The 21,317-nt window shown below is 46.3% G+C and overlaps 2 long non-coding RNA genes across 2 annotated transcripts in view; one reads left to right on the forward strand and one right to left on the reverse strand.

Annotated features, from left to right (window-relative positions):
- Positions 1 to 21,317, reverse strand: part of LOC106014940 (uncharacterized) — a 92,733-nt gene extending 71,416 nt beyond the window's left edge. Inside the window, exon 1 of the long non-coding RNA XR_011809179.1 lies at positions 21,199 to 21,317. This is a non-coding gene — a long non-coding RNA (uncharacterized lncRNA). The remainder of the gene's footprint in view (positions 1 to 21,198) is intronic.
- On the forward strand, positions 4,986 to 9,280 carry LOC140002479 (uncharacterized). Its single transcript, XR_011809180.1, has 3 exons — positions 4,986 to 5,505; positions 7,670 to 7,805; positions 8,781 to 9,280. It is a non-coding gene; the product is annotated as an uncharacterized lncRNA (long non-coding RNA).

A 21,317-nucleotide genomic window follows, 5' to 3' on the forward strand; every position in this document is an offset into this window, starting at 1 on the left:
TCAACTATGACATGTTGAGTTTTCAGTGTTACTGCTGGGCTTGAAGAGATGGTTTCTTTTATTTGCCTTTCAGCCATAAGTTGCAATTATGTTTCACAATAATTAAGAGGCAGAAATGAGGTGATAGGATGTGATAATTTTTTTTTTCCTGAAAGTAGATTTTGAGGTACCAGCTGGTTTGGCAGAACAATGCCTTGTCAGCCAGTAAAGGGAATATACTGTCCCAAAAAGATGTGCTCACCAAAACCATCAGTGCTGGTCTGTCTCAGATTCATTTAGGTCTACTTCCAGCACACACAGAGTGGTACATAGTTTGGGAACTACTACACAAACACTCAAAAATACTGCAGTTTCACATTGGTGGCATTGACTCTTCCTTGCTCTCACTCCCCATCGCTCTCCTCTGGGTTTGTGGGGATGAACTCGTTTTAGTAAGCGATAAGGCAGTGAGAGAAGGGCATAGGGAGATCGGTTGCCCCAGGGAAAAACTCTAAACCCTACAGATAGAAAGAGAAGGAAGCAGCATGCCAGAAAACAAGAAGATCTTTTAATACCCCTGAGTGTTTTGTCCAAGGCAATGGACAGCAGGAGGAAGGATGGGGTAGGGGAAAGCTTTGAGCCACAAACCCCATGCAAGTGATTTGTGAAGGACCAGTTGCAGTGCATTCATAATGCACTTGCCTGTTAGGTCTGAATAGCTTGATGCAGCAGACAAGCCTCATCAGGGAGCTGAATAACTTGCAATTTCACTCTGATGCTGAAAGGCAAGTTTGCACTGAGAGCATTTGCAAGAGGTTTCTGCTGTGGCTGTAAGGGTAACAGAGGGCAAGAGCTGCACCCCTGCAGCATTAGGTGCAGCTCGGTCACTTGGCTGCTGTGGCCAGAAGCTCCTACCATCTGAAGAGAAAATGTTACGATTTTTTTTGCCTTGGGAGGCAGGTGATTAAATGTGTGCCACTGGATGAAAGGCAGGGGATGCAGTACCAGGCTGGCTGTGCTGGGGCGCTGCTTCCCAGCAGAAACTCTGATGGTCCGAGGAAAAGGCATCTGTGCCTCCTTTCCTGTGCGAAGGAAAGCTGCCCGAGGGGCGCAAGGTTCCTGTGGTGCCTCTGAACTGAGGGTGAGCCTGGTGAGCCAGAGTGCTGGGAGGGGAGTAGAGAATGCTTTTACTTTGCATTTCATGAACAATCAAACACACTAAAATGATTAATTTCTTCACAAAAGGTGAGTGCTCAGGTCTGCAGTACAAGACAGCTGTTTTTTTTTCTTTTCTTTTTTTTTTTTTTTTTTTTTTTTCCCCAATGGGAGGACAACAAAGACTTTTCCCCAAGCAAGCATACACTGAGCAATGCCAGAGTACAAACTGATCTCTTGTTCTCTTCATTTCTAAGTCATAACGGATGTAACAGTGGATATCAAAGAAGTTTTACAGGTAATCTGACTACTGTGCATCCAGCACCAGTGGCTTGGTATCTGATTTCACAGGCCATAAATAATTGTGCATTTTCGGTGGAAAACCTACACATAGAGGTGACAAGTTACTTTGGTTTTGGTTTCTAAAGGATTTGTGGTTGAGCCTATTTCCTGACATTGATGGCCAGGCCTTACCTTCCTGCTCTTCAGGAGCCAGCTGGGCAGTACTCGGGCACAAAGAGATGTTTAGCAAATAATTGCACAAGGTCATTCGGTGCAACTTGTGAAATCCTGGTTTGGGGAAGTTTTCAGTGTGAGGCAGTTCGTATTCAATTGGTTTTCAATAGTGAAATCCCTTCAACTTGTGGACTGTAGAGCACTTCCAGAAGCAACAGAGGGAAACTGACCCTTAAGGAATGTTTGGAAAGGCTGCAAGAGCAAATTTCAGCCAACCTTGTCCCACTTTCCAGCTTGTAAGACCACTCATACAGAGCTGTGCCTGAGTCAGGAGAAGCAGTGACCAAGCAAACCTTCTTCTTATCCTGTACAGAGCAACATGATTGAGTAATGGAGGGCTTGCACAGTGTAGAGGAGGTAGCAAGGCTGATGCTGCTCTGTAGCAGCTGGCTTCCTTTTCTGCATTCCTGTTGGCCCTACAGCTTGACCAGTGCATCCTACCTCTTTTACCCTCCTTTAGCTACAACGGATGCAAAAAGATGTTGCTAGCAGAAGTCTAGTGGATCTTGATGCAACTAAATAAGCATGGGGCACTCAAGCTTCAGGTCCTGTTTCCTCTCATGCCTAAACAAAGATTACAGATCTTTGTTTAATCATTCCCTGGATGAAAACACACTGTAGCAATTATCCCTCTCAGCTCACTGAGTGCCTCTCCCTCCATGTCCAGCCGAAGAGAAATACCTGCTCTGGCTCCTTTGACACCGTGCAGGTGCTGAGAGTTGCAACACGCCTCAGAAGGCAGCACTGGACAGCTGGGCTCCCCTGATCGCATGGTTGCACCACAGAGAAGAGCAGCAGATGACATGAAGGAAGGGGGACTGCGACCCGGCAGGTCAGCAGCTCCATCACTCTGAGAGATGTCTCTGGGAGAAATGAATCACTTGAGGTCTGAAACCAGCAGAACGGGACTGGAAGCAGTACTTTATCTCAGGCAGGTGCCTAGACCAACAGGCTGTAAATTGGAGCATTTTCTGTCTCTCTTGGACTTCTCTGCCAGAGCTGCTCTTTGCCAATAAGGATTTAGTGGTCTGTTTTACCTTTCTGACCCCACAGTCCAGCAGAGCTGTCATGAGCTAGACTGCTGTCAGAGCCAGCACAGATCTTGCTCACAAAGCGACAGGAACAACCTGCTCCTTGCACAATGGCAGCACCCCCAGAGTAGGCCTCCTGTCTCAGTATCTTTTGATCTAGAAGTTTCCCTTCACTAATATAAAGAATTTGAGCTGAGGGTAAGAATTCAGATGTGTGTGGCCCAGGTCTGAGGGAAAACGGTACAGCGGATGCCCTAGGGAATGACCCCGAGCATCTCTCAGATCTTACAGAGCTGACGAAACCAAAGCAGAAGCATGTCAGTGGAAATGCAGAGCCTGCATTTCGTATGTTTGTAACTACCTTAGTTATCACACAACAGTAAGGGTAACTGTATTTTTTCATGTTCTCTTGTAGTAGCTCTCCTGTTTTGACCTAACTCATCCCAGTCCAAGGCCTGACAAGTAGCTGGTCATAAAAAGAGAACATGAACCTAAGAGAGGCAATGCCTGTGGCTGGAGGCCTTGCTGAACAGAGAAGGGAAGCAGGTTCAAGTCCTGAATTCAGCTCAGCCTCTTGCTGCCAAGATCTACTAAATGCAACTGGCCAGACTGGGGAGGGCTCACTCCAAAAAGCCTGCTGGTTTGATGGAAGTGCTAAGGGAAAGGATGGAATTCTGGAACCTCTGGAGCCCAGGAAAGATAAAGACAGCTTGCCTACTACAAAACCACAGTGCTTGACCCTGTGAACAACCTGTGGGTGAAGAACAGAAGCACAAAAGTTCTCCTTTCAGAGGTGCGTAAGGAAGTGCAGGGGCCTGCTCACAGCTAGCTGGGTGACAAGGTTGATTGCTTTTATACTAAAAAGTAAGACGTCCCCTGCTCAGGGAATGAGGAGCAGACTCCTACCATTGTGAAGGAATGGCTGGCCACCATGCCACTCTTAAAGGTGCTCCAACCCATGTACCCAAACTAGATTTAAGGACCAGTGTTTTGGAAGATGCCTTTCCTAGGACCAAGCCAGCTACACTGGCAGACCTTTGGATATTGTCCAGGCCTTCTTCAGCTCTGACCCCATCCTTCCTCTCTGCGACAAGTCACAGCACCGCTATACAGAGATGACTACTCAAGGAATGGCTCAACAGCCACCCTCACCACTGTGCTCACTCCCAAGCTGTACAGACTGCCACGTGGGAGAATTCACCCCAGAGCTGGTTAGGTCACAGATCTGTCCAAATAGGGCCATTATGGAGGAAGTAGGATGCTTCATTTATTTGGGTACCTTTGGAAACAGCATGTCTGTACAACCCTAATTTGGCTGTCTTATGTGTATGCATTATGAAACAGCCTCATTACACACACGGGCAATATTTTATTTTTGCCTCCTTTCCTACACAGGACAGGGCCTGCTCTAAGGATGAATCAGAGGAGAAGACTATTGTCTGTAGCATCCCAGCTTCAACATCTGCTCAATCTGGACGATGATGTGTAAGTGAAGCAGGCAACTGTAGGAAGAGAAAGGATTAGGGCAGTCAATTGCTGCCCTGAGGACCTGGCAACTCTCCTGCCCCTGCTGAGCAAAGGAATGAAAGTTTTTCAGGGTTGTTCACCGAGCGGATGCAGGCACCCCCCCTTTGCTGAATGCTCATCCGCACAGCTTTGGAGTAGTCCAAAAGGAAAAGGAAAGAATGTTCTTTTTTTGGCTTAGCCCTTATCAGGCTCAGGTTAGTCTGCACAGTGGGCACCAGTGTCAGGCTTTTTCAACGAGAGGCTTGCAAAATACACAGGCATCACAGGGATGAAGGGTTCAGAAAAGCTGGAGAAGGCAGTTGTTTTTGTTTGTGAGGTACAATTTGAATTATGGATTGCAGCACAGCCTAAAGATCCATGCACAGGCAAAATGAGAGAACTTGTGTTGGCTGCTGGCTCACAGCAGTCTTGTTGCACTGCCATTGTCTCTCTCACTAGAGAATGAGAAGCTGTTTGCAGGTTCTGGCAGAGGGGTGTAAAAACCCACCCAGATTTTAACCTAGCATTTTTCCACCAGGAGATCTCAAAGCTGGAGATGCCTGTTACCCTCCCTTCACTGAACTGGAAACCAGGGCACAGGGAGGTGGAAGTCAACTAACAAGATGCAAAATTGGCTCCCAATACATCTGAGTCTGTCGATTATTCTCCAGCCACTGGGCGCTGCTGTCCCCTTCTCTCAAGGGTTGCTGCAGCGTTTCCAGCTCTTGCAACCCATCTTGCCTTTGCTGTTTCACCCCGCAGCCACTACAACCGTGCCCTCTTTCAGCTCTGTTGTTCCCAGCCACTTTTGTCTCTGTTGAGCTTTACCAGGCTTCTCCAAGTGAACCAATTTCTCTGTGGCCGCCCGTTCCCAGGTAAACTAAGTCGAAAACTTTCTGCCTCCAGAATTTGTACTCTGGATGATCTGTGATGCGACAGCTGGGAGACAATTATTTTGGTAAGACAGGTCTGTGAGCCCAAGCAGATTGGCCGAAGCATTCCAGATGTACAGGACAGCCAGAACCATCCCCAACTTCAGTCACTACAATAGCTGAGGAAGGGAGTGTTCTGTTTAGCTGTAGCTATGGTTACAGTCACATTAACTGCACACATTTCCGTTTTGGAGTATTCGTGGGGCAATATAAATTTCCGCGATGCCAGAGGCCTGTTAACATGCAATACAGTTATTTAGTGCCTTAGTGACATACCGCTCCTTGGCATGTCAGGCTGGATGTGGGCTGGTGTGCAAACTGAAGTGTCACCAGAGGTTTATGGGAGGAAGGATTGCTTCTTCTCACCTACTTGGGAAGGGAATTAGGTAAGAGTTGCTTGATTCCTCGGTTGCCTAAGCATGAGACCTACATTCTCAGTACACTGAAACAACCAGTCCAGAGAGAGGCTATGTAGAAGCCCCACGGGTTTAAGGAAAAGCCACTCAGTGCCTATAGGTGGTCAAAAATCAAACCCTTAAATATAAATAAATTGACTGCAGTCACAGGAGTAGCTCCAGTGGAGCTGTTCTGATGGAACAATTTGAAAGGGCAAAGCTAAGCTGCTGTTTTAAATAGGGTTTGGATTTTTTTTTTTTTTTTTTTAGGTCTGGGGTCTTATGTTGGAATTACCCGAAGCCTTTAAAAAACAAACAAACAAAACAACCAGCTGGGTTTGTGGCTTCTGCCCTTGCCTCACACCTGAGGCACGTCAAAACTTGCTGCACAGTTATGCTGAGGTAAACTGCAAAAGTGCAGGGGTGAAGGATGCAGTAAGTAGAATATAACGACTTTATTACATTAATGATACAGCCAGGCAAAGAAATTGATGCAAGTGGTTAGGACTTTTCAGTATCTTTAAAGGACAACTCCTTGAGCAGGTGCAGGAGAGTGGGCGTAGTCTTTGCCCCACTGATGTCAGTGGGAACGCCCAGTGCCTTTTGAAGCAGCCCCGATGTGGAAATGCTTTTCTGCTCCTCTCCTGGGAGCGTGTGAATTCTCAAGAATCGGAGCTGCCTTTTAGCTGCAGAGGTGACTGATTTACACAAAACCGGATAGCAAGAACTTCCTGAGATGACCCTGTTTTGTGAGGAGATTCTAATCTCATGACAAGTTTGTCTAGCCAGATAATGACAGTAATTAGCCAGGAGGCAAGAAGGTGGATCTAGGTATTCTGCTTCATGAGTAAGAAGGATGTTTTATGGCAGTGGAATTAGGAGGTGGATGGAAACTGTTAATATCCTCAAAAATGGAGTTGGAACAAGCAGCACAGCACCGAGGACTGAACCTGAGAGATCCCCCATGTTGCTCTCCCTGCAAAGTGGACAGCTCTGAAACAAAGAGGCCTTTTATTCAGAATAAGCCTGCACTAAGCCAGCACCAGCATTTACCAGCAGGAACATTACCCTTATCGTTCCTTCTGCTCGGCAGACCACTTTGTCTGAAACACGGAGCAGGGAAAAAAGGACCCATGCAATAAAAGCTTGTCAGCATTTCAGATATTCAAACAAATTTGCAGTGGAGAAATGAGTAAATAGAAGAGGCAGGCTGCAGCCAATCTCTTAGTAAAGACTGTATTGTACAGCCTCAATCTAGGACACAAGGAGCCGAAAAATATCCCTGCAGTTACCAAGCAGCTTGGTAGGGCATGCCTGCTGCAGCATTATCACCTGCCCTTATCTCTTGTCGTTTCCAGTCAAATATTTGCAAAATGCTTACATGCTGGGTAGATAACAACCCACAGGCATGGAGAAAACAGAATACTTAAATCAAAAGTGTGTGGATTTTTTTTTCACTGAAAAAAAAATGCCTTTGTCTATAAGCTGAAAGTGAGACTTTCCTTGCAAACAGGTAGCTCTGGTGGTATAAAGTGATGCAGTTTTGTCTTTTTGGGGTGCTGCCAGACACCCTGAAATGATAGCGTGGAGAGGAATGTGAGATTTCCCCCTTTCATCATAATGGTTACTTTGAAGCCTAATTACAGCCATTTAAACGCCAGCCTATTAGCTGTGCTATCGCTGATCGCCGCACCGAAATGCGCAGCCAGATGGAGAGGTTCTCTCCTGGAGCTGGCTGTGCAGCTTGGGCATCGCACTGGAGTTTGGGATGAGCATGGAGCAGCAGTGCAAATTACTCCCAGCAGATTGGTTCCCAACACTTGTAGGTACCATGATGACTGCAAGGCCTGGTGACATTTGGTGCCACATTCCTGTTGCAAAACATGTCCCCGCTGTGACGTTTCACATTTCTGTCTCTGCACAGTGCAAAAAGCAGGCAGCAAGGCTCAAAGCCTGAAAGTCCGAGTGCTTTGCCTTCTCCCAAGAGAACTTTGACTGCTAACTCACCTTGTAAATAAAGGCCTAGCACAACTGTGTCTCTTCAACAGTGGAAACAGAGCAGGGGTCCAAGAATGCTGACTCTTTTGCTATCTCATCTTCTGTTATGAGCTACACCAGTTCATTTCTGCATGGTTCTTGATGCTGCTTCTCCTAGGTGGGCCACCCAGCACAATCCAGCTATTCACCTGGTATAACTGGAATAGCTGTGTCTACCGCATGTCTTAGGGGGATATTCAGGAGCAGAAGATCTGACGCTAATGAAGTTCTCGTGCATCTGGTCACATTGTAAGGTACGTGAAACCAGTGTGGGTTTCCTTTAACTTGTTTGGTTATAAACTGTGGCAGTTCAGCTGCTTCATGACCAACCGAGACACCCCTGCAGCGGAGGCGGTATCCTCTGAGGGCTGGAGCAGAGAGCTCGGGCAGGAATAACAACAGCTGTCCCAATACAAAGTGTTCCCACTTGTGAATCAAAGCCCTTACTAAGATCAGGTCGTGTCCAGACACGCTTGATATTTATTCTTGCAGACATAATATGAAGGCACGGATCCATCCTTTTTCTAGTGCATCTCTTTTTTTTTTTTTTTTTCTTTTGCAAAGGGAGAGGAACAGAAACTGAAACATGCACTTGCTAAAAGGTTGGAAACAGGAAGCTCCGTTTAATTTGCAAATTTTTTGTTTTGATGAAAAGTAGGAAATATGAATAACAGCCTTTTATTTCAAATTTGGCATAAAAATTTGCCTTCAAGGTAATGCCGAATAACAGACTTCACACTGCTTGAAATTAAGCTGATGATATTCAGTGGAAAGTACAAGGCAAAGACTCAGCTCTACGAGCATTTCTTTTTGTTAAATTTCCCCACACAAAGCTCATTTCTGAGAAACCCACAGAACTATTACTGTTTCCCCCTCTTTTGATTTCCTACTATTATGTATTTGGGCTTGTTTTTCATCCTTTCTGGTCTCCTGCTGTTTCTATGGAGGAATACCCTGGTTATACTGGAAATTCAGACACAGACATCCAGCAATTCAGAGAAAGCGTCAAGTGAGTTTGTGTTTCTAATCCTACAGAAAAACAATTTTTAACTATTTAGAGAAACTATAATGAGTCTTCTATCAAACTCACTGGGCCTTATGTGAGGAGTACAATTAAAAATATTTCTGAAAAAAAATTTTTTTGCAGATGTTATCTTTTTTGATTGAAGTTATTTCAGACAGCTTCTGTGTGGACAGAACTGTACCTCATTTATCTGACTTATTCACAGACTCAGAGAAAGAAAGAAAGGATCCTATAGCAGAATGACACATCTCAAATCAGCTAAGAGGAAAGAGACTGCACCGACACTGGAAAAATTAGAGGCTGCAAGTTTTTGAGCACTGACTACACTGGGATCACAAGTAAAGTTTGACTTCATTCTGGCCTTGAGATAAGGCAGATGAGTGGTTGTACACAAGCAGCAGCTGCGTATAGATGATTTTGTTGTTCTTACAGCAGGATGCAGTGACCTGCTGTCACTTTGCCAGAAGTGCTGTTTCCACAGTGGACTGCTCCTGCCATTTGAATTGAATCTGCTTTAATCCCTGCAGGATACAGACCTGACATCTGTGTAATGACAATGAGTAACTGGGCTTGACGTAAAAACTTAATGGAATTATCCCAAACATGTGATGCTAGCATTCAAAAGCAACTACATCACGTAACTTCTCTTCCTTTCCATTTCATGACTGTAACTATGTTGTATATTTGAGAATCTGTGGTGTTGCATAAAGGGGAAAAAATAGATTCCTGATAAACCACTGTCATAGTAATGGTCATTAGTGACTTCATGGTCTTACGATGAGAAAGTGGTCTACAGCGTGATCTGAACCTCTGTGAAGGAGCTGCAAACTACTGGCAAGCCTTACTCAGTAAAAGTAGTCTCTGACTCTACATAGACAAATTCTGGCTGTTCAATTCACATTCAGTGGCATCTCCCTTCAGCGGGTCTCTCCACACAGTGGCGCAGCTACTGTACAGAGGTGGTCTTTATCAAAAGCACTGCAGGCATCACCATCTCATAACTCAGTCACTCTGTGCTCTCTTTCTCAGTTTTCACAACCATGTCAGGAATCAGGTCTGTAGCAAGGCTTCTATCCTCCAAATTGAAAAAGAGGAAGATGTGATTTAGTCTTGAGGGAAAGGGCCTATACAAGTTCTGCATAACTACTAACAGAATTTAGGATCATCAGTTTCTAAAGGTAAAATTTGTGTATGGCTGAACTATTCTAAAGACCAGATGAGTAGTTCTTCATTATCTCCCCCTCTAATCCCTGTGAGAATAACACTTGTAAGAAAGTGCCTCCTCTCCTTTCTGAATCAGCTCAGGAATTTTGATCTGATTTGGCTTTTCAAAACCTAGCAGCATGTAAGTGAAAACCTGTTTTGGAAGGTAACTGCAAACGTCCCTGCCAGGCAAGCTGAAATAGAATGTTTCCGATGACTTAAGTGAAATGTTGTCCAAAACATTCTACACTTTCAGGAAGTTTTGGGCCTAGAGAAAGCATTTCCCGAGGTTAATTCCAAACAAGATGTTCTTTGAGCAGCGGAATTAATGAATCCTAGTTTACCAGGCACCTCTGTCCTTTGTCCCTTAGTCCCACAACAAAAATCTTGACCCCTGTGTAAAGTTTACATGAAATTAGTCAATGCATTCAGAAGTTATTAAGAGGAGATTGACACATGATGAGACAGATAATGCACTCATGGCAGGCTCCCCTCCTTCAGAATCCAAGCTGAAAATGACCCTTCCAGCTTCTGCCCAGCCCAGCAATTATAATTGCTAGCAGTAAATAGCAACACAATATAAACAACATAAGTTCATCTGTATGCAAATATTACATTGGTATTCCATGCACAAGTATAATTCATGTTGTTGGGGATATATAATTCTGAGATTGATTTTAATAACTATTCCTCTTAGTGATAAGGGATCTATTACTACCTGCATTGTTAAATATAATAAAGGAGTTTATGTACAAAGAGGAAATGGTGGCACGGGCTATAGAATTAAACACACAGGAGAGTTCCTGTGTCTTGCCACTTGTAAATAACATGACAAAGCTGGCATCACATGTGCCAGGTGGGTCTTCCCCCATCTCTTACCTAGCACGGTCTGAACAGCTAAGTGAGGAGTCCCATAGCAGTTTCAGCCAGAAATTGTTCCCTCAGTGAAAGTGCAACTAAAAAAAACCATCCAGAACGAGAGTTTCCTGACAAATTTGCCCAGACATCTAGATTATGAGCACTGTAATATAAGCAGGTTGGTTGGGAGTAACATTAAAGACATGGCTTCACAGACCCAAAAAAGCCTGAATATATCTGAAAAGCTTGCACTTAAGGATTGACTCCACCTCCTGAATAGGACCATTCTTTAACGATTCTTTTCTACTGGTGGTTGTACAGAGAGCTTGTTTCACTGGATTTGTTTTTAAAGTCCTGTGTGTTCACACTGTCTTTTTTCACGTTTTACCTCTCATTTATGCATTGCTATAGAAATGGTAGTCACAAACTGGGAAGAGTGACTTCACGAAGGGAATAAGTATGAGCAGATGGCCATCAGTCTGTCCATTCCCATAACCATTACACAAGCAAATTTCTAATACTTCTGGCATGGTTTGAGACTTCTGGACCACGTTTCTGCAGATGATGTTGCTGAATGGACCACTCCTAGCTCTTGGCTCCTCAACTCAAGAAAATGTGTCCTTTGGCATTTGTTTCACATGAAGACCTTGGCTTTTTGTGCTACTCACCTCTAGCCACAGGGGCTGGTACTGCTGACCACCTACATGCTGCTCCTTAGCAGAAGCTTCTGCCCAGGTACAAGTGCAGGCAAATTCGATTCCGAGCACCTGGTAACACTGCCCAAACACAGATTGGCCTGAGCGCTTCAGAGGTAAAGCAAGTTGGGCCATTTGCCCTCCTCTAAGCCTGCCTTGTTGATTTAGGTGCTGTATTTCTATGTCCCCTGTGCAAGTTTTGATTCAGATGGCTTACATAAAGGCATGCTGGAATAAAGGGACTGTTTACACGAGCAGTTCACGTGCCCAGATGGGAAGAGCACTGAGTGCTCGAGAGGATGAAGGTAAAGAAATATAAGGTTTATGAAAAGAAGGAGCACAAAGTGAGGAATGCTGATGTGGGCCTTTCTCCCCTGTGCAAGCACTTAGAATGTTTACAGAGGGATGTTTTTGCATTGCAAGTGAACAAAAAAGGCAGATCTAAGGGTAAGAAGTTCAGCTGCAGATCAGAAACCACCGCCTGGAAGCACAGGTAATCAATCTGTCCTGCTCCTCAGGACAGCTTCTGTGAGTGATGGCCTCCCTGGCACACTGGTGTTGGGAACATTAGGTCTTTCCACTGCTCTGGTGAGGTGCGGGCTCTAGAACCTACACCTCTTTCCACTCTCATCCATCTCCTCTTCCAGGAAAGAGCTTCCAGGACAAAGATTATTAATTTATTTTACAAATGGGAAAACTAAGGCAAAGGACAAGGGAGAAGCAATCATCCTACATCACCCCCTGGGCCTGGCAGTCTGACTCCCTCTCCTCCTGAAGGGTTTTGTGCATGGTTGTCACAAGCACTCTTCGCAAGGCCCAGGAGAGAGGATGCTTGGATTTTCCACTCCTAGCTGACAGTGCAGCTGAAAGGCACACAGCCAAAGAGACCCAGCAGCCCTTGGAAGAAGCCTAATGAAGCTAACGAAGCCAGCTACATCAGTGATCACTATCTGAGTCCCTCTGATCTCCCCACAAGACCAAGAGAGCCCTGGTGGTGGGGATGCCATGCGCCTCTGCCAGCCAGCGGAGGGCAGGGCACAGGGAAGCGGGCAGGAACGTGCCCTGCCACAGCAGCCTTGGCACGGCCGGCCCTGCTCCCTGCTCCTAAACAAACGGGGAGAACCCAAATCAAATGCCAAACCACACTGGACATTACATTACATTACATTACATTACAAATGGAGACATGGGCATCACTAGGTAAGAATGCCACCTGGCACTGAGCTAAGAGGGCTTTTCTCCATTTCTCTCATTATCTTTTGTTCAAAAATTCTTCCCAGTTATACAATTAAATTCCTACACTTCTTGCAGTCATTTCTGCAACCACGATTTCTGCAGATTCTTAACTTTCCATTTTTCCCAGGAAAAAAAACAAGCTTACCAGTTCAGGAACAGCACGCAAGATTTTTTGATTTCTGAACTGTTAACCGACAGAGCAAAATGCACCCCTGGACTTCTCTTTACATAAATGATAGGTCAGGTCCCCATTCCCCACCTTGGTGCTGGGTCCCAGGAAGCCTGAGCAGAGCTGGCTGATGGATGCACTGACATAAATTTGTACACCTTTATCCTGCTGTTCATCCTGGCCTCCTGCATTAAGGCATTTGCCCTGCTGAGTCCTTTGAGGGTACAGCTGCAGATCGTATCTTGCTGGCATCATGTTGATTGCCTAACCTGAGTCTCCAGCTCACAATTACACCCCGGGTGTGACACCTGACCCTACAATAACTTCCCTGCAGACAGCCCCTCTTCACAGTGCCACACACAAGGTTTATAGGGCTCCAGTTTGCCAGAGAACACAAAAGCAGTGCTGTGAATGCAAGCTAGAGAACAACCTGCCTCCAAAAACTGCATCTGAAGGATACGAGTGGCCTCGTACAGCAGGTAACCCTGATCCCAAAAGGGGCTTTGAGATACAATGACAGCAAGAACGTTAGATAGCACCTAACAGCTAGAAATATAAACACATGCACAAGCATTTATGTGGGGATGCAAGAGATGATGGAAAAAAAATCCATCTGGAAAAATGTGGTTTCTTCAGGCTGAATGAGAGAGCACCAGCTCCTGTCTTTCCTGTGCTAACAGTGCTGAGCTGTGCCTTACAGCGTGTCCCAGCTGAGGATCCACCAGCAGCTCAGCCAGCATGTTTAACCAGATTTTCCACCACACCTTTGGGCTGCAGCACACTGTCATTATATCATGCGTGCCTGAAATATCTCAGTAAAGCTGGGATAAAGGAACCAAAGGACCTGTTTCTGACTGTGCTCACAGCAACCAGCGACAGCTCTGCATGGTCTTCGGCTCTTCTTCCAGCCCCAAGCACTGTGGAAGAGCAGCATCCCAGGAGTGCAGCACCTCCCTGCTGTATTTCTCTGTAAGCAGCCCAAGCATCTCTGCAGGAGAAGCGAACCATCGCAGGGCAAGGAAGTCTCCAACGCATTACTGTGCATACGAGGTCCCTCATTAGCCGGGTTCAGCCTGTGACACAGATAAGTCATGTCTGCGGTACATGTGTGGGAGGGTGCATGCATGCATACTGAGATACACATGTGCTACTGCTTAATCCCCTTGCGGACAGACTTCATATTCAGAAGGAAAAAATAAAAAGGACAAATGCAGAATCCTCGGCCAGCAGCCAATGCAGAATCTACTGGGCTTGGGGGAGGAGAACAGCAACAGAAAGTGTATGGTGACACCTGTGCCACTTGAGAGTCAGAGTGCTGAAGTGATGGGCACACCTCTGACAAGTTCCAGTAAGGCCAAGCCCACCTCCTGCACAAATGCCTGCATTAAATACATGGCCTGCCTGCTCCCTGGCCCATGTTCTGAATGGCTCCGTGCTCCACAACACTTTTTAGGCATTTCTGGTTGAATTTCTTCATGGTTCTTCCTGTTCATGGAGAAAGAAGCTGCACATTTCAGAGCTTACTCTTTGCCCAGCCTAAGCCATGATTATTAACAAGTCTTATTCTCCCAAGACCCAGACATCCACCTTCATGGAAGAACATGAATCTTTCTATAGGATGGGCCCTGTCATTTGTATCAGGAGATAATGTCTCGCACTTTCCTCATTCCTTTCTCCTGAGTAATATCTTCTCCTGTAAATAGATGAGGGAGGGAAAAAAGGAAGCCAAGCAATTTCTTCACTGCCTCGCAAAACATTAATATTCCCCGAATATTTGTTCAGGGCTTAGTTTGAGCCAAATAAAATGGTTTTGCTGGACCAGGACCAAAGCCTGATTTTGACCTGCAGCTGGGCTGCCACAGGGCCTTTTGATCTGCTGTTTGCAGGTCACTTGTAGCTATTGGCTGCAGCATGATAAGAAACATGGCCTGGCTGCATAGCTCAGCCTGCAGAGCAGAGAGAGGGCAGGTGGCACAGCAACTCTGCCATGTCCAGGTTAATCCAGAAGAAACTAAATGCTTTGGCGTTCCCAAGTGGAAATTGCTGCTGCAGAAAACACTGCTCTCCTCCCACTTCTCCAAGTTTAAGCCAGCACAGAAGCACAACTTTTGGGACCACAAGACCCTGCCGTCAGCACCAGAGCAGCACTGCACTGACATACAGAGGTATCATTTCTTGACTGCCCATTTCTTTAGTCTCCTCCTCTCACCGTTGTATTGCCTTTCTGTGGGCTGGCCTTACGCTGCTTGGTATTGCTCCGCCTCAGGTGTACTTGTCAGGTGGTTTCACCGAGACCCTACCAATTCTGTTCCTGCTTTCCCTGCTTTTCAGTGCCATCCAGCCCTGGCTCAGTCTTGACATATTTCCTCCACACCCAGACTCACGGCGGTTCTTTGCTGTCTCCTACTGAAACCATGAGCCCGTTTGTATCCTGCTTGCATCCTCCCAGCAGGTCTCGCTCCTCTCAATGCCCTTGTTCCTGCAGCACGCCCTCAGAAAACCCCCAGGATTTGCACACAGATGCACACATGGGGGAAACGAAGAACAAACACACAAAACATCACAACTCAGTGCGATGCAAACCATGATAAACTCAAACTGCTCCTGACAGTGCAGTCATCCACCTGTACTGTCTTCCCAACATAGAAAAAGAACTGCTTTAAATGTTGACAATCGTTGTTATTCAGAGCTTTGGGCTCTGCAGCAGTTATGCTGTGTATTTAGTTAGTAGATAGGATGTGTTACGAACTTACGCAGGAAACTATTGCTGCCAGACCTTGCTATTTCTCACACTGGTGAAACATTACTGAGCATGCAACAGGTGAGACCACCACATCCACAACTGCAGAGCAGCGTTTTCAGAAGCCTTCAGCATGGGCCCCAGCTTTTGCCCCATTGAGATCAGTGGAAGAACACCACTGCTACTGATTTCAGGGAGTGCTCCAGCGTTCTGAAAATTAACCAAAGATTTCAGAAGGGCTTCTTCTTCTGTCATCTGTGAAACCTGGACCAAATGATGTGGTTATGCTGCACCTGTATTTTGTCTTAAAGGATCCCAAACTATTTATAGTCACTTGCGCTTTACTTTCAGGTGTGTTTGGGTGGGTAAGCAGCAAGGACAACGCCATACACTTAAGTCACCTTACTGTAAACAACGATATCTTCAAATCATACGCAGTGCTGAGTGGATGAGCGGGTATGTGCCTGCACAGACATATTTTGTTCTCTGTCCCCATTGGACCGCCTGGTCCAACGCTCGCCTCACAGTGAATCTTCCCCCGCATTCTTATATAAAAGGAAAACATTCTCAAAGAGAGAAGTCTGAGTCAAACAAAATGTCGTCTTCTACTTGGAACAATTCTGGTTCTTTGAGCGATTGCTTCATTTACCAAGAAGTGAAAAAAATTGCAAAATTTAAACGATCATTTTTAGAATAAATAAAAGATGTTTGGTCTGAAAAGGGTAGTGTTAGACATTTCTGCGTTGCTTTATTCCTGGACCAATTTCATAGATCTACCATACAGATGTTCTGACCAGAAGAAAGAAAAACAGCCTGCTCCCTGACATACCTCCCACCTGCAATCATGGTCAGAGATTAGCAGCTGGGCACTTTCCCAATAATCCTGTTTGCTGATCCTACGGCAGAACTTACCCTGCACAGCCTCCCCATGGAAGACTGTACATTAACCAAAAGAGAGCTCTTGAAGCATTAAATTGAGTTTCTTTACCTCTAAAACAAACACACAAGCCTGCAGATCACAGCCGGTGTTCTGCATACCCGCACCTTCTCACGTGAACTCCAGTACCTCTTGCCATATATACTAACGACAGGCAGTTCCTCACTGTCCAGCTCGAAGTTGACAAACTCCACATCAGACTTATCTTCCTAGCTTTGCCCCACAGCCCACTGATTAGAAAAGGAGAGAAATCCCATGTGGTGCCTCAAATCATGTACAGAAAAGGAAAAAACAAACAAGAGGCCTCCAAGCCACTCCCTCTCCACCAGAGGCTTTCCAGAGCTGTTCACAACCACCTTGTAAATCCCTCTTTGACATCTGAGTAGCTGCTCCTCAAGCAAAATCCATTTCCAAAGGTGTGCTGGATCTCAGACATGGTGATACAACAATGGAGAGAGGTTTTTTATGTTTGCTATTTCGACTAAAGGCCTGTGAAGAACCAGAAGGGCAAAGCCACCTCTATGTCTGGTAACTGAGTGAATCAAAGTGGCAAGACACAGCAGGTCCCACAAATTACACACGTTTCCCTATTTTGTTCCTCCTTTTCTGCTGGGAAATGGTGTCCTGATAGAATGTGAGGCCTCTGGATATTTTCTCAGGATTTCTGAATGTCCTACACATGAGTCAGAGTACTAGATCTCCAGAGATCACAGCCGTGTCTGCAACCCACATACAGACCGTCAGCCAGACGATCCATTTCTGAGTCATGGAGAGAGACAGTATCTGTTCCACTTGTGTGGCTCTCTTCTCTGTGTGAAGCTCTTTAAAAATGGGAGACTGCTCAGACGAGTGGACTCACAGCTGGACCCCAATGATAAGATAAAGGTTTTCCTTTTCCTAAGGGACAGAAGGAACTGTGCAGTTTCCTGCAATGCAGACAAAAAATGAGCTCCTGCAAGGACATAAGGGTTGTGGGTATGTGCAGGGGGAGCTCTTGTTTTCAACCTGCCCTTCGGTTCTACTTAAGAAGTGAATTATTCCAGTTTTTTGTTCTAATATAATCAACTTTGGAGTTTTAAAGCCTTGATGGTCTTCTTTGGAGAGCTGGTGATATGGAGAAGGCCTAGGCAGACCAACCTCAAAGCTCTGGTTAACTTGGGATCCTGCCACAGCCACAGGAAGTCTGCACTTGCACAAAGTATCTGGAGCTGTCCTGCTCCAGATGTGCCTGTGAAGGCACATTTCAGACAAATATGACTAACGGCATTGCACCTCTGCAAAGCATGTGATGACAATCCTTTCCACACATACAGGATTTGCATGGCAATAATGACTCGGCAGCCTCAGCTCTAACTGTTGCTGGATCAATACAGGCAGCTGAAGCCTTCCAGCCATCACCTACAGGACACAAGAAACATCAAAGCCTTTCCGAGGCAAATCTCCCAGAGAAAGAAGGAAACTGTCACACCACTCCCCTCAGTTTCTTTCCTGCCTTGAAAAAGCCGGGCCTTACAGACTGTGGCTGTTATAACACAGCATGTGTTGGCAAACGCCTCATTGGCCCCCCAGACTGGGCAACCTGTGAAAGACTCAGAACCCAAAGGACAATAATTTGCTCACAAGTATCCAAGCACTGTCAATCGTTTGACAGCAGCACTAGGCACTGTTCCTGCGTGATGTAACCTTCCAAGTCAGTTGGGATGCAGAAGGAGCCAGGCACTATCTTCCCTTTAGAGCCAGCAGGTAACAGGCAACTGAACCCTTTGCAGTGTCCAGCATTGGGTGCTTTGGAAAATTTTACTACAGCGCTGTTCCTCCCTGTGTTTAGTTCCCTGATGGAAACAAAAGATGGGCTTTCTGTCCTATTTCTTTTGGAGGCAAACAAGATGCAACATGAGAACACTAAGCCACCTTTTGCAATGGTTTGCTGCCTGACTTCTTGTTGTCCCTGTGTCTCCCCAGCTGTTCCCTGCTGCACCACGCTTCACTGCACAGTCGCAGTGCACAGGGCTCAGAAGAAAAGTCCAGGACCCCACCTCTAACATCACCCAAAAGGAAGCGTGCTGGGCCTGAGTCTGCCCCTAGTTTCTGCCACCCTGTGTCTTGGGGTCATCTTCAGAGGGAAGCTGTACCTGTATCTCTGCATTCAGCACCTTTCGCTGCAGTTCTCCTTTCACTGGCTCTTTGATTTTAAAGCCATTCATATTCCAAGCCAATCCGTACTAAAAATAGGCTTCCTTACTAAGAATGGCACTGGCATTACTCACTTACCTGCTACGTTCTCATCTCACACTATATGGCCACACCTCCGGCTGGAGGAGTGTGCTGCAGTAATCATCCACAACTATGTGCTTCTGTGAGCAGGTTTTGAAACTTTGCCATCCTTTGGAAGCTCCCACTGTTTTTTCTTTCATGTGCTAATACAGTTTGGTGGCTTATCTCCTTTCACATCCTTGGGGCACACCTCTTTGCAAGACTATACTGACAACCCAACCAAGTGGGAAAAACACACAGGAGACAGAGCTGTCCCCCTACTCCCCCCTTGCAATTGAGGGCAATCTGCAGTTCTCAACTGAAGGGCACGCTGTTCCTACTTGCATTCAGGAAGAAACAATTTGCTGCTGGAAGCTGCTGCATCCTTTGGCTTCATCTGGCAGCCTCTCTGCTCCAGCTGCTCATCAGTTACTAGCACGGAGGCTCGCAGGCTTTCCAGGTGGGAGGTACGCTCTTCCTGCTCGGTTTTGCCAGACACTGAGCGTTTCTGTGAGGTATCGCTCCTCCTCAATGCCCCTGGACATCTAAGGCTATGGGAGGTGGGACATACCTCCAGCCAGATCTAGCTGCACACTTAGATGAATCCTACATATATATTTTTTTAATTATTATTATTTTATGTTATTTTATCTTTCAGTGTTCTTTTGTGTTTTGCACATCACTTTCAAGTGCAGGAACGTGTTTCCTCCTGCTGTCCGTGTCAGAGGTGCAGCCAGTGCTCTAGCTGACTGTCACTTATTTGCTCTGATAAGGGGTTAAATATGCACAGGTAAACCTGGGCGTATGTTCATAATGCAGGTGGCAGAGATACTTTAAAGGAGGCACCTTTCTTTGTTCCCTTAATGATTCATTCATTGGGAGTGTGGGAATTAACCTATATAAATTTTTGCTACTAAGGAGATACACCTAGATCCTGAAATAGTGGATGGGTGAGAACCAGTTACAGAGACTCCACACATTGTCCTGGTAGCACTGAGAGAAACAAACCCACAACGGAAGGCTGGGAATAAATGACTACATGGCATTTCTCACGGCACATTCTCGTTGCCTCCTGTTTTCCGGTGACTCACCAAAAATCCTACGGGGCTGCAAGAGACACTTCTGAGAAGGGTCTGACTTCGCGTGAGAACTTCAGCAGGGCCCCCTCTTCCGGGGGCTAAATTCTGCCCCCTGGAATTGCTCATGGGTGTAGCTGCTATGACTTGGAATCAGCAGCGAGCGCAGGCAGCCACACTTTGGTTGCACCAGCACTGGGAGGCAGGTGTGAGATTGCATCAGGAAGCCAGAATAAAAAGGGAGGCTGGCTTTCCACCAAGGCTGGCTCAGTGCCCCCTTTGTAAGTTGCAGCTTACACCTCATCAGCTGGGAGGTGGAGAAGAAGGAGATTTGTATTTCAGGCACCTCACTAACGGAGAATTTGACTCCCTCCAGCCTAGCTAGAGGAGGAAGGAAACCTTTCTGTGAGGCTGTGCAGAGTAGTATGAAATCTCCAGACTAACTCTTGGGCTCCTGGTATTTTCTGATTTTGTTGGAAGAGCCTTAAAGGCTCAGTAAACAAGTTGATCAGTCTAAGACACCTCACCAAGAACATGTCAATCCTGGTTTACCCACTGGACGTTATAAATTACATTAGCATCTGAGGAGCTTGCAGAAGCACGAGGCAATGGTCAAGTAAAGTGCTGGGGTTCCTAGGGAAACACACTGCAGCCCACAGCTCGGAAGGATACGTGTAGGAGAAGGAAGAGCTATTCACACACACAGGGATACCGCACAGGACATAAACTACAGTCAGGAGGAACAACAAGTACCTGGGTGCTATACTCAGACAGGATGACTCCTACCTGCCAGTGTAGTGCAGTGAAGAAAAAACCTTCCAGTGGCTCTCTTGTGCCCACTACCCTGTCATTTGTGCTCGGTGGCCCCAATCACACTGGCCAGGCTTCTGAGCTGCAATTAGCCACGCGAGCCAGAGCAGTGTATCTGTGGGCTGTGCGTGTCCTTTGGGAGGCCAGGCAGACATGCCACACCAGGTCAGGGCAGAAGGCGTGTGGGCACAGCAAGGCAATGCAAAGCATTCTCCTGCATGGCATATCCTGTTTCACCCCAAGATATGTACAAGGTCACCGTCTGCTTACCAGTGCTCATGGGTGATACCATCTGTTTAATCAAAGTTCCCCACACGACAAAGTCATCCCAGATGCTTTGCATTGGAGACAGCTTTTCCAATAGTAATTAGCGAGGTGGAGGGGGAAGGAGCAATCGTCGGGCTTCTTTTTGCATAGGTCGCGGCATCGGCAGCAAACGGCCTCTCCTCACCTCTGCTTCCTCCTCCCCAGTAACTGTGGGACTCCCTGCTCTTCGCTTTGGTAGCTACGGCAGGGGAATATTTCATAAACAGGCCCGAGGGTTTGTCTGCTGCCTGTCCTACTTCCCAGCAGAGTACCCGAGATCAGCTGGGCTGGCACATGCCTGCCCGTATCACGCTCCCATGCTGCCTGGTTGGAGACTTACCCACTGAGGTCGAAGATTGCTCCTCACACATGGTATCGGGCTCTCAGCTTAAGTCATGTTTCGGTTCGCAGTCGGGTCTCCAAATCATCACACTGGCCCTAAAAATCAGGAGAAGAAAT

The sequence above is a fragment of the Anas platyrhynchos genome, chromosome 4 (genome assembly GCF_047663525.1).
Source record: "Anas platyrhynchos isolate ZD024472 breed Pekin duck chromosome 4, IASCAAS_PekinDuck_T2T, whole genome shotgun sequence".
In the NCBI taxonomy this organism is placed as follows: Eukaryota; Metazoa; Chordata; class Aves; order Anseriformes; family Anatidae; genus Anas; species Anas platyrhynchos.